This window comes from Pantherophis guttatus, chromosome 6 (genome assembly GCF_059756535.1).
Source record: "Pantherophis guttatus breed Tessera chromosome 6, ASM5975653v1, whole genome shotgun sequence".
Lineage (NCBI taxonomy): Eukaryota > Metazoa > Chordata > Lepidosauria > Squamata > Colubridae > Pantherophis > Pantherophis guttatus.
Genome location: NC_142068.1, coordinates 24,309,330 through 24,322,360, shown reverse-complemented (window position 1 = coordinate 24,322,360; position 13,031 = coordinate 24,309,330).

The following is a 13,031-nucleotide window of genomic DNA, read 5'->3' as shown; positions in this document are numbered from 1 at the left end:
CTCACAATCTCATCACAGCTGGTCTTTGAAGAGTTCAACAATTACTTTTCTGAGGCAGTTGACTATAAGTGTGTAAAAGGTCCTGTTGGATGAGGATACAATTACCTCCATGCAAAAATCTGGAAGTTGAGTCATGGCCACTGGACTTCTTTTCTTGTTGGTTCTGAAGTAGCTTCTTCAGTCACAGTTAAGCAGTGAAACGTTTTGAACCAACAAGAAAAGAAGTCCAATTGCCATGACAACTTTATCTGGATGATTGACAATAATTATCAACTCCATGCAAGAGATACAAATGTGTCTCAAAGATCTTCCATAATTTCTCTCTGGCTGTTTCCTGCCTATATAGAGATCTCCAGAGAACCAAGGAGAAAACTCAAGCTTTACATGACCGACAAGAAGAATCAAGTCAATGGCCCATTTAATAGCTTCCTATTCCATAGGTCAACAAATGCCTATACAAGATCAGCAGCTTGGGCTTCTGGAAATTATTTTATGATGTTCTTTTGCACATGGTTTCTTATTAATTTATTGGTTTACCAATGATTAATTAAGTTTAACTTACACTTGAAAGTTTTGATTCTGTTTTTCCACTCCCTTTCCTTCCTTCTCAGAAAAATACTTAACAATATTATGACAAGCAGCTTACCCCATAATGGCTAGCACATGTTTTTCTAATTCTGCAGAAATTATTTGGACAAAATCCAACATTTTCATACTTTCTTTGTCATTTCATAACTGGATTCTGCGGAATAATGTTTTTTCAATGTCTTCTTCCCTGCTTTTAAAGTCATTCGTAACTTCTTCCCAAGATGCCTGCTTTTCTTTCTACTGATTACCAACAGAATCAAAATTTTCTTCTAATTTGCTAAAGAAGAGCAGGCACTAATCCATCTCTGAAGGATAGCTTACATATTTTAAACATAAAATATGTTGTTACTAAAGAGACCTTTCATTTTCAGAATGACTACACTTTTGAATAGCAAATGCTGGAAATAAAGAACAGAGCAATGGTGTTACATATATAGTATTTTTGTGGACATGCCAACTATATTTGCATTGTTACATTTAAAAAGAAACACTTCAATAAGAATAGAATTTGGAATGGAATGGAATGGAATGGAATGGAATGGAATGGAATGGAGTAGAGTAGAGTAGAGTAGAGTAGAATAATTTACTTACTCATGCTGTTCCTCAAATGATCATGTAAACAGCCAGTTTTTATAAGACAACTTGTACAAATTCCAGTCCAAGAACACAAATATTTCTGAATTTAGTGTCATTTTTATGATGCAACACTTCAACTGCTTATGTGGATTATAAGAACATCCATTCTAAGACTGGAAAATATATTGGCTTCTACATGCAAAAGGACTCATAAAACATACTGAAGGATCTTGGGGGCAGGAAGAGTCCCAGCATTGATTAGAACACTACATTGATCAGCTAACACATATAAAAAAAAAGATTACTCAGAGTTCCAGGAAGATCTCTTTAAACTGGATGAATCAGCTTTCAAATAGCATTTACTATTTTAAGTAATGTGTCTCAGATGAGAACTCTGGACTGATTTATTCAATGATCCATTGGTTTATTTTCCCCAGTATTCTTAGGAATGTCCTCCAATATCAAAGTTCAAAGGTATCAATGGCTCTTCCTATAACTATTTTCTTTTAAGTTCACATTTTGCTTCCATAGTGAGTCACAGAGAATATTTTGAAAACATTTTTAACAGGGAGCTTTTATTTAGCTGAATGTGGGCCACGTCCCTTTGCAAATTAGACTTATTTATCTAAAATGAGGCATATTCCATATGCATCATTGGAGCAGACACATATTGAAGATTATATAATGTTGAGCCCTAGGAGTTTAAAGAAAATCTGATAGCCCCACTCCACTTTTTAATATTGTCATTGCATAATTTATTTATTTTTTTAAAAAAAGAAAGAAAACCAAGTTCTCACTTCAGGATGCCTCATTAAGATTTTGAAATCGCTAAAAACAAAAAGGTACCCGTAGAAAGAAGATAAAGGGAAACTAAGGAAAAGGGGAAGGACCAAGGGATCTTTTAAACATACATGGTTTAAGATCAGTGAGAGACAGGAACCCACAAAGATTATCCTCTTTACTGCAGGAATCGGATAAACTATTCTTTCAGAAGTAAAAAAAAAAATCTGGTGTGTCAAGATTCTTTCAAATTCAGCACCGGAAGAATTAGGAAAGATTAGTTGTGTCAGTGTACATACATCTGTGCAACGTAATTAATTGATAAGGTATCCTTCCAGCACAGACAGCACTTGGTGATAACGAGTCAGTGTTGACTCTTGACTCTTGGCAATTGTCTGGACAAGTCCCTGCAGTTTTCTTGACCAGATTACGAAAGTGGTTTTCCATTACCTCCTTCCTAAGGCTAAGAGAGAGCTGACTGTCCCAAGCTCACACAGCTGGGTTTATGCCTAAAATGGAACTAAAACTCATGGTCTTCTGCTTCTCTAGGCTGATACTTTATAACCACAACACCAAACTGGGTGTCTCTGTTCCCCTTGTGTAAGCAATGGCGAAGGATGCAACTACTGCACTTTGGCCCTTCCTTCGCTTGAGGTTTGTCTCGCCTGAATTTCAGTAGCAACGGAGCTTCTCCTGTGATTTTTCTCAACCTGGTATGAAGACTTTCCTTAACTGCCTAGTTTTTTAAATATGAACTTTTTTTTTTGGTGAACGCTCCACTTGGCATGGGCCAATCTAGCCCCTTTCTGCTTTTTCTCCACCTGAGTCTTTCATCTCATTCTCAACTCATGATGAGATTGGTTTATGGTCTTAATAGGCTTTAAATAGTCTATAATTAATGTTGCATTTTCTGTTTAATTTTGACTCCGATGACCAGTTGGATGGTCAGAGATGTATTTGATATAGTCTTTCCCTCTCCTCACTAATAATCAGCCTTCAGTATAGTCATTCCTCGGTCAGCTTTAGCCGTCTCTATCAGCAGTTTGTTTCATGCGTTTTGTCACCTATTTTTATTCTTTTAGAGACCACGGAAGAGGAGATAACAGCAGAGCTCCACTCTTTCATTTGAGAAAGAAAAGAGATGTGCTTGTGCTTATTGGCTAATTTCCTTGTATTCACCATTTTCAATCAGGTTCTGTTCCTTAAAGTAAGAGTGGTGGTTGATTGCTTAGCAGATGGTCAGTTTCAGTTCTTCCTTTGTACAACTTCACTGGTTGCACAATCAAGGCGGATCTGCCTCTTCTTTCTCCAGCTATTTTTGCCCTGGGGACTCTCCATACACTTCCTTATTTCACAGAATTCGAACTTGGGAGGTCAATCAAAAAAAAACACCAAAAAAACAGATCAGTGAACATCTAGAAACAAATAAAATTCTTTCTTTTTTTTGGAAAAGTTTTTTCAGTTTTATTTTTTCTACACATAATATAAAATGTACATTTTCTTATACATAATTAATCATCCATATATATATATATATATTCCTTAAAGAAAGCATTAAAATAAGACATTTTAATTACATTCAGAGTTGCTCTTCTACCCTTTTTCCCCTCTTTTCGCAACAAACCTTCTTCTTCTCCTTTCTTTCCCTTCCCAGCTCCTCTCCTCTCCTACTTTCTCCTTCCTCCTCTCCTACCTCATCCTACTTCCCCTTTTTTTCCCCATTCCTCTCTTCTTTCCCCCTTCTCTCCTTCTCTCCTACTCCTGTCCCCTACCCTTCCTTCCTCTCCTTTTCCCTTCCTTCCATTCCTCTCCCTCCCTCTCCTCTTCCTACCCTCTACTCCCCTCTCCTTTCTATCTTCTTTGCTATATAATATTCTTCTTGTTTGGTATCCAAGCAACTCCTATATTCTACTCATATATACTTTTTTTCAATTTCTTTTCAGATTTATTCTATCTATCAATATTATCATCATAATTGTACATTATTCTTATACTCTTCTTTCTCCCCCTCCCGTTTTCAATTTTCTCTGGTATCATCTAGGTTTCTGTTTCTTTTTTGATCTCTCCATAATTTACCTTTCTATTATCTCCCTCATTTATCTATCACTCTTTATTCATATTTCTTTTCTAACCATTCATAAAATAAATAAATAAATAAAATTCTAACTAGTAGCCAGCACGAGTTTGTTAAAAACAGATCATGCCAAACCAATCTTATTTCATTCTTTGACAAAGTGACTAAATTACTAGACCAGCAAAATGCTGTGGGCATAGTATATTTAGACTTCATCAAAGTAGACAAAGTAGACATTTGACAAAGTAGACCACCACCTACTTCTTGGTAAGTAGAAAAATGTGGGATAGACAGCATCACCACCAGATGGATTTGAAACTGGCTGACAAACCATACTCGATGAGATGGCATGTAGGGAAATAAGCAGTGGGTTACCATAAGGTTCTGTCTTAGGCCCAGTTCACTTCAATATCTTCATAAATGACTTAGACGATGGAATAGAAGGGGAACTCATCAAATTTGCAGATGACACTAAACTGGCAGGAATAGCCAACACCCCAGAAGACAAGCTCAGGATCCAAAAAGATCTAGACAGACTTAACAATGGGTCCTATCCAACAACATGAAATTTAATGTGGAGAAGAGCATGGTTTTACACCTGTGCAGGGAAAACCAAAGGTACAAGTACAGATTAGGCGAAACCTGGCTCAAAAACAGTAACTGTGAGAGGGACCTTGGAGTCTTAGTGGACGATGATTTAAACATGAATCGGCAATGTGCGACATCAGTCAAAAAAGCTAATACAATCCTTGGTTGTATAAACAGAGGCATAGAATCAAAATCACATGAAGTATTAGTACTGCTTTATAAAGTAAGACCACACCTGGAATACTGCATCGAGTTTTGGTCACGATATTACAAAAAAGATGTTGAGACTTTGGAAAAAGTACAAAGAAGAGCAACTAAGATGATTAAAAGCCTGGAGACTAAAAACATATGAAGAATGGTTGCAAGATTTGGGTTTGGCTAGTCTAGAGAAAAGAAGGACCAAGGGGGACATGATAGCAGTATTCAAGTATTTGAGAGGCTGCCATAATTATTTTCCAAAGCACGAGAGGGCAGGACAAGAAACGATGGAACCTAATCAAGGAGAGAAGCAACCTGGAATTAAGGAGAAGCTTCCTAACAGTGAGGACAATTAACCAGTGGAACAGCTTGCCCTCAGAAGTTATGTGTGGGTGTGGGAGTAGGGCAAACAAAATGACTTAGAGAAGGTCATTTCATATTCTGAAACAGACTCATTCCATTTGTCCTGCAGTGCCATAGTTGATGAATGTTTCCCCTGCTGTTAGAGACAGGATGAAAGAGGATAGCAGAGGAGAAAGCCAACAATCCACTTGTGATATTTAACAAAGTACACAAATCAAGAGAACACCATTCACCCGCTGGCTTGCAACAGATGCTATAGGGCAGGGGTGAGATGAAAAATTTGTTACTACCGGTTCTGTGGGCGTGGATTGGTGTGTGGGGGGGTTAATGTGACTGGATGGGCATGGCCAACTTTTTTTTTTTAACTTTTCAAAGCATTTTTTCTAATGCTTTGAAAAGCCTCTGCCGATCAGGCAACTCAGCTGGGATCATCAGAGACGCTTTTTTAAAAATGCTTTGAAAAGCCTCTCTGACGATCAGACAACTCAGCTGGGATCGTCAGAGACTTTTCAAAGCATTTTTTTTACCACCTCTTCGGCCAAGAGGTTGCAGAAAAAAATGCTTTGAAAAGCCTCTGACGATCCCAGCTGGGCTGCGCGACCATCAGAGCCTTTTTTTTTTAACTTTTAAAAGCATTTTTTCATTGGAAGAGGTTGTAGAAAAAATGCTTTTAAAAGTAAAAAAAAAAAAAGCCTCTGATGATCATGCGGCTCAGCTGGGCATGGTGGTGGTGGTGGGACGCAGGGATTTTTGCTACCAGTTCTCTGAACCACCCGCCACCATCACTACCAGATCAGGCGATCCGGTCCGAACTGGGAGCATTTCACCCCTGCTATAGGGGCCATGCTAGAGATTTGCAATGGAGAGACAAAGTTTTATGCCAGCATTATTTTGTACTGACTCAAGGACAGCATGTGATATTTTAACTATATAGTTAACAGTCATTACCTTAGGATTGTTTGGATGAGAAAGATCAGGGTAGAAAAGAAAACAGTTCAGTGAGCACTGACTGGGGAATTTTGGGAGTTGATGTCCATACGTCTTTAAGTGACCAATTTGAGAAACAGAGACTTACATGATGTTTAAGATGCATATGTCTTCTTTCTGAAATTATTGAAGACATTTATAAGGGTAACCCAAAGGAGCTTTTGAAAAGGCACTTTTCAAAGGGTAACTGGACTTCCTTAGGTTTTTTTTTTTCTTGAAAGTTTCACTTCTTTTCTGAAGAAGCTTCTTGGATGAGAAGTGAAACATTTTCAAGAACAAAACTAAGGAAGTCCAGTTGCCTTTTGAAAATGGACAACATGACTTGGATGATTGAGAGTCATGTTTTTAATAGAAATGACATGTACAATCCAGTAATGGATTTTTTTATTTGGTTTTTATTTATTTATTTAATTTTTGTGCTGCTATCTCCCCTGTAGGGGTGTCAGGACAGTTTAAGACAAAGATTAAGAGCCATTAAGTCAGTCGGTGGGTAAAGAAGTTTAAATGTAAAACTGATTTACAGATGCAGATATAACTGACTCTTACATATATTAATTTTGTATTTGAGAAGTAGTGTATGTTACTGTAGGAGGTTCAATTTATGTTTGGATGTGCAAAATCCAAACTTAGCCATAAATCTAAAACTGGGTTTTTTGGAGTAATACCATGCCTCTCTTTAACTCAGAGGGTTACGATAAAACTAAAAAAACCCACCACCCTACCCTACAGTCACAGTTTGGATACATAGTGGAACACATCTGTGTATTCATTATGTATTCATAAATGTATTCATTACCTTATTTCAAATCTGATGTCTATGCTGTACAAAGGTTCTTGGAATCCAGCATAATTGAGGGAGGATTATAGGTTTTACAGCCTATTGCATTAAAATATCTTTTCTTTTATGTACACTGAGAGCATATGCCCCAAGACAAATTCCCTGTGTGTCCAAACACACTTGGCCAATAAAGAATTCTATTCTATTCTATATTGATTTAATGGACAATTCTACAGAACAGTTTTTGGACACCACAGATAACTTTTTTTTTTTAAATTTGATTTATATGCCGCCCTTCTCCGAAAACTCAGGGCGGCTTACAATGTGCTCAGCAATAGCCTTCATCCTTTTGTATATTTTATACAAAGTCAGCTTATTGCCCCCACAACTGGGTCCTCAATTTACCTACCTTAGAAAGGATGGAAGGCTGAATCAACCTTGAGCCTTGGCGAGATTCGAACCCTGCAGTAATTGCAGGCAGCTGGTCTTAATAACCAGCTTAATAACAGGGTGCCTTAAACCCCTGTAGTACCAAGGCTCTTTGAAGGTAAGCATCCTCTGTAAATAAAAGACAAGGTTTGTTTAACCAGGGTTTTTCTGGAAAAGGCTAGGAAGATTGGGGAGTCATCAGATGATAAAAAGATTGTCAGGAAGAACCTAGGACAGGGGTTGGCAACCTTAAACACTCAAAGAGCCACAAAGGTCCTAACCGGAAGCCCCTCATTCAATTCTGGAGCTGACCTGAAGTCCGTTTCCCCCACCATAGAGTCTCCTCCTAGCGTGGCATTCTTTTTTCTCTACTGACCAGAAGTCCGGTTCCCCCACCAGAGTCTCCTCCAAGCACAACATCCTTTTTCCTCTACCTGTCCTAACCGAAAGCCCTATCAATTGTGAAGCTGACTGGCGACAGGGAGCTGCAGCACAGGGATGAAAGAGCCACATGTGGCTCCAGAGCTGCGGGTTGCTGACCCCTGACCTACGAGTATCACCCTGGCCATGTTGGTGGCAATATTGGGGTGAAAAGGATCTCCTTAGAGAGTGGGGCTTAGAGAGAGAGCTGAATATTTTTAATATGTAGATGTGCAAAATGGAAAACTTTTTTTATGCAAGTTCAAAAGATTCTTTCCGACTTAATGACATCCTGCTTTAAATAGATGCCTCTTCTTTCCCCCTTTTCTCCTCCCAACATCTGTTTTATCAAGGTCTTACTGTACTTTATCATCCTTTCTTTCCTTTTTATTATAGTTTTTGGTTACTCAGATTTGGTGACTTTGGTATAAGCCATCACAATTTCTTTCCCAATAGTTGCTTATTTCACACAATTGCAAAGTCATGCAGTGATGAGCTGTGAGCTTCCTTGTCTCTTCTCAACCCATAATTATTTAATTCAATAATTAAGTTGCTGACTTTCTTCTTTATGCTATCACACTGTAGATAGATGATAGAGATAGATAGATAGATGATAGATAGATAGATAGATAGATAGATAGATAGATAGATAGATAGATGATAGATAGATAGATAGCAATAGCAATAGCAATAGCAATAGCACTTAGACTTATATACCTGTTCATAGTGACTTATAGCACTCTCTAAGCAGTTTACAGAGTCAGCCTATTGGGTCTGACAATCTGGGTCCTCATTTTACCCACCTTACCCACCAGTGAGGATCGAACCCCTGGCAGTGAGCTGAATTAGCCTACAATACTGCATTCTAACCATTACATCACAACAGCAGATAGATAGATAGATAGATAGATAGATAGATAGATAGATGGATGGATGGATGGATGGATGGATGGATGGATGGATGGATGGATGGGGGTGGAGGGAGGGAGAGAGAGAGAGAGAGAGAGAGAGAGAGAGAGAGAGAGAGAGAGAGAGAGAGAGAGAGAGAGAGAGAGAGAGAGATGATGGATGGGAGACAGATAGGCAGACAGAGAATTTCAGTTGGAAATCTTAGTGGATCATATAGATTATGTCTATTATCTCCTATTATTATTTCTAAAACACAGTGATCCCAGACAGGCATAGGCAATCAGCCTAACCTATCCGGCAAAATTAAGGTGCAATTAAAAGAACTAAGCTGGATATGTGCTACTTAGAGGAAGGATAAGTGTCTAAGGCTACTTTTTCCAACTTGATATCCTTTAGTGTTAGACTTTAAACTCATGATCCCCAACCAGCAGGGCCAAAGCCAAAGTCCAGCTTGGTGCATGGAGAGAACTTGATAACTGGACTCATTTGAGAGATGAGACATAGTAGTGGAACAATGGAAGTTTCCTTCTCAGTCTCCTGTTATAGAGAAGATGCTGAATAAAGAAATAAGAATTGTTAGACTGCTGTGATTGTGTTCTTTTTGATATTACAGATACTTTAAAAAAAAGCTCTGCATGACTAAAGCTCATTTCCACCAACATAGAAATATGTTGAAAAGGAACAGGAAGGGGATTATTATGAAATGTTGTTACACATCCCCCAAGAGGGTTTCAGCATTGCAAATAAAGATGGACTGGCAAACTTTCCAATCAAAAACATCATGCCCACAACAAGATACAAATGTTCATGGTGCAACATATTCACATTTGCCTGGGAAGTACGAATCTGCCAATTCCCAACATCAAATTTGCATATCTGCCCTCTTAAATATTAATTTGGCACTCCCTGGCATTAATTGGTTTTTTTTTTCTTTAAAAACTCTGGATGGTAGCAAACCTGAGCCTTTGACATTTCAATTTATTTACAGACATGGTAACAACAATCTGTCAGGAGCCAATTGTAGTCAGTTCTGAAAAGCATTTGTCTAATGAATGGGTTGTGTGGTGCTGTTGATAAGATAAATGAAATTTGGGAAGGGCGAATGCCAAGTAGAAGAGAAAAGGTTATGTGGAGTGAAAGAAGAACCTGGTGACAACACATTCACACAGTCCGTGAGGCACAGTGTTGCTTGCCAAAAGAAAAGGGGAAGCAACTGTCAGCAAGTTCTGTGGTGATGTGTCCACTGAGACAGCAATAGAGGAAAAGGATAGGAACTTTGTGATTGACTTTGAAGTTTGGCATAAACAAGGCCTCTCCCTTAGCAACTGGTTGAGAATGGCCAGCGAAGATGTTTCATTTTAATATATTGGTTCTCAGACATTTTATAAAATACCTCTTATCTATTTCAGAGACGAGGGTCTTCAAATACATTTCTGCTCCCTTCCCACTCTCAAATTACGTATACCCTGTTTCCCCAAAAATGAGACATCCCCTGATAATAAGCCCAATCGGGCTTTTGAGCGCATGCGCTAAAAATAAGCCTCCCCCTGAAAATAAGCCCTTCCCCAAAATATTTAACTGCAGAGCTGGAAATCAGGTAAGATGGCAAGAGGAGCTCCACATGCCCCAAAATAATAAGTCCTCCCCGAAAATAAGGCCAACCACTTATTTTGGGTTTCAAAAAATATAAGACAGGCTCTTATTTTCGGGGAAACACGGTACCAATAAAAAGATATTTATCATCCCTTTATTGATTTGATTTTTCTCCCATCTGTATTTCTTTATATGTAACTCAAGATGGTGAACATATACTCTATGCATAATACTCTTTTTTCTCCTCCTATTTTCCCCACAACAATAACTCTGTGAGGTGGATTGGGGAAAGTGGGGGGCGGGGGGAGAGAAAGAGAGAGAGATTTGGGATTTGTAGTCTTCTGCTTTCCATGCCAGCACTTTAACCACCACACCAGTGTTTCTCAACCTTGGAAGCTTGAAGAAGAATATGACTATTACCCAACTTGTTGGGTTGGCAATATATAAACCATCAGTGTATGTTTGCATTATAAGTCACCTTGCTGGCTTTCATGTTTAAGCTGGGATTTGTAGTTTCCTGCTTTCCATGCCAGCACCTTAACCACTACACCAGTGTTTCTCAACCTTGGAAGCTTGAAGATGGGTGGACTTCAACTCCCAGAATCCCCCAGCCAGCAGCGAGTTGAAGTCCACCCATCTTCAAGCTACCAAGGTTGAGAAACACTGCACTACACCATCTTGGCTAATTTCATATTTGGAGAAATATGCATGGATTAGTAAGCAGTTTTCTCAGCATGAGAATGTCAAGAGAAGAGACAGCACCTACTGATGTATTATTTTGCTCTTACTACATTCACGGACATGTGTGCATGTTTAATTTAAAAAACAGACTGTGCCTTCTTCCAGTGAGTGCAAGTTGAAAAAAGAATTATAGTGAATTAACAAAATTCAGATGAGTAACATAAATTGATAAGTAAACAAGGTCTCCTTCTAGCTGAATTTAAAATTTGACTCATCCATATAATTTTCTTGGCAACAACACAGAAAGGTTTTGCCATTTGCCTTCTTGAAGGACACTTTCTTGGATTGACTTACAGGTAGCCCTCACCTTACAACCACAATGGGGCCCAAAATTTCTGTTGCTAAACAAAGTGGTTAAGTGATTCCTGCTTGCCTTTATGACTTTTTCTGCCACAGTTGCTAAGCGAATCAGTGCAGTTGTTAAGTGAAACCCATAGTCGTTAAGCAAATCCAGCATCCCCCATTGACTTTGCTTGTCAGAAGCTGGCTGGGAAGGTTGCGAATGGTGATGATGACATAACCCTGCAACCAACATATAGTAAATACAAGCCGGTTGCCAAGCATCTGAATTTTGATCACATGATTATGGGATGCTGAGATTGTTGTAATGTGAAGACTTCCCTACCGCTTTTTAAATGTGAGCGCATGTGCATCTGTGGACACACATGATCTTCTGCGCATGTGCAGTGCTCACGCATTACATCTGGGTGGGTGGGCGGAGCCTCCCACAATCGCCGCTACCAGTTTGCCTGATCCGGAGAAAACTGGCTGAATCCCACTACTAATTACAGGATACTCCAAGGATACTGTACGTGAAGAATGGTAGCAACTAGGCAGGGGTGAAATGTAAAATTTGTTACTACCAGTTCTGTGGGTGTGGCTTGGTGGTGGTGGGGTAATGTGACTGGGTGTGCGTGGCCAACTTTTTTTTTTTTAACTTTTCAAAGCATTTTTTCTAATGCTTTGAAAAGCCTCTCTGACGATCAGGCAACTCAGCTGGGATCGTCAGAGACTTTTCAAAGCAGTTTTTTTACCACCTCTTCGGCCAAGAGGTTGCAGAAAAAAAACGCTTTTAAAAGCCTCTGACGATCCCAGCTGAGCCGCGTGATCATCAGAGGCTTTTTTTTTAACTTTTAAAAGCATTTTTTCATTGGAAGAGGTTAGAGAAAAAAATGCTTTTAAAAGTAAAAAAAAAAAGGCTCTGATGATCGTGTGGTTCAGCTGGGCATGGGGGAGGGGGGAGGGGCGCCGCCGGGATTTTTGTTACCGGTTCTCCGAACTACCCGCTGCCATCGCTACTGGATCGGGTGATCCGGTCCGAACCGGGAGCATTTCACCCTGCAACTAGGGCAGGCTAGTCTAAGAAAGGATTATACCACTGATTTTTTTCCCCTAAAATAAATTTGTGAAATCTCTTTTCATTTATGCAAAGCCCAAAATTAGTAAATTTCTAGTAAAATTGAAACAGCAGTTTAGGCTCCTTTTGAATGACCGGAACACAATTTTTGCTTATTTGTAGTTTCCACTTTGTTTTCTAATGACATTTCCTGAAAACAGTGACTAACCATTCTAATGACATTGTGAAACCTTCTGACTCACTACTCCTTTAAGACAACTCAGTCTGGCCACAATTTTCTTAAGCAACAAGCAAACCTTGCGAAATAATAACAATTTTGAAAACATTTAGAGGCAAAGACATTTAGAGGCAAATGTATTTAGAGGCAAAGACAGAACTGCAACATCCAAAAGTCACATACAGTGCAAGAAAAAAAATAAAATTCAGAACTCCAGTTTACCTTCAGAGTTATTAAAAGGAGATGTTAAAACTGAGATTTCTACAAGTACAGAAATGATTTTTTCCCCCTCTTTTATTTTTATTTGTTTGTTTTGCATTGTGGCTATGATTTTTTTAACTGTGAACTGCAATGCTTTAATTTCTGGTATATTATAAAAAGTTGACCACAATCTTAAACATTTTTGTTTGATATTGGAGATGTTCCATTCATC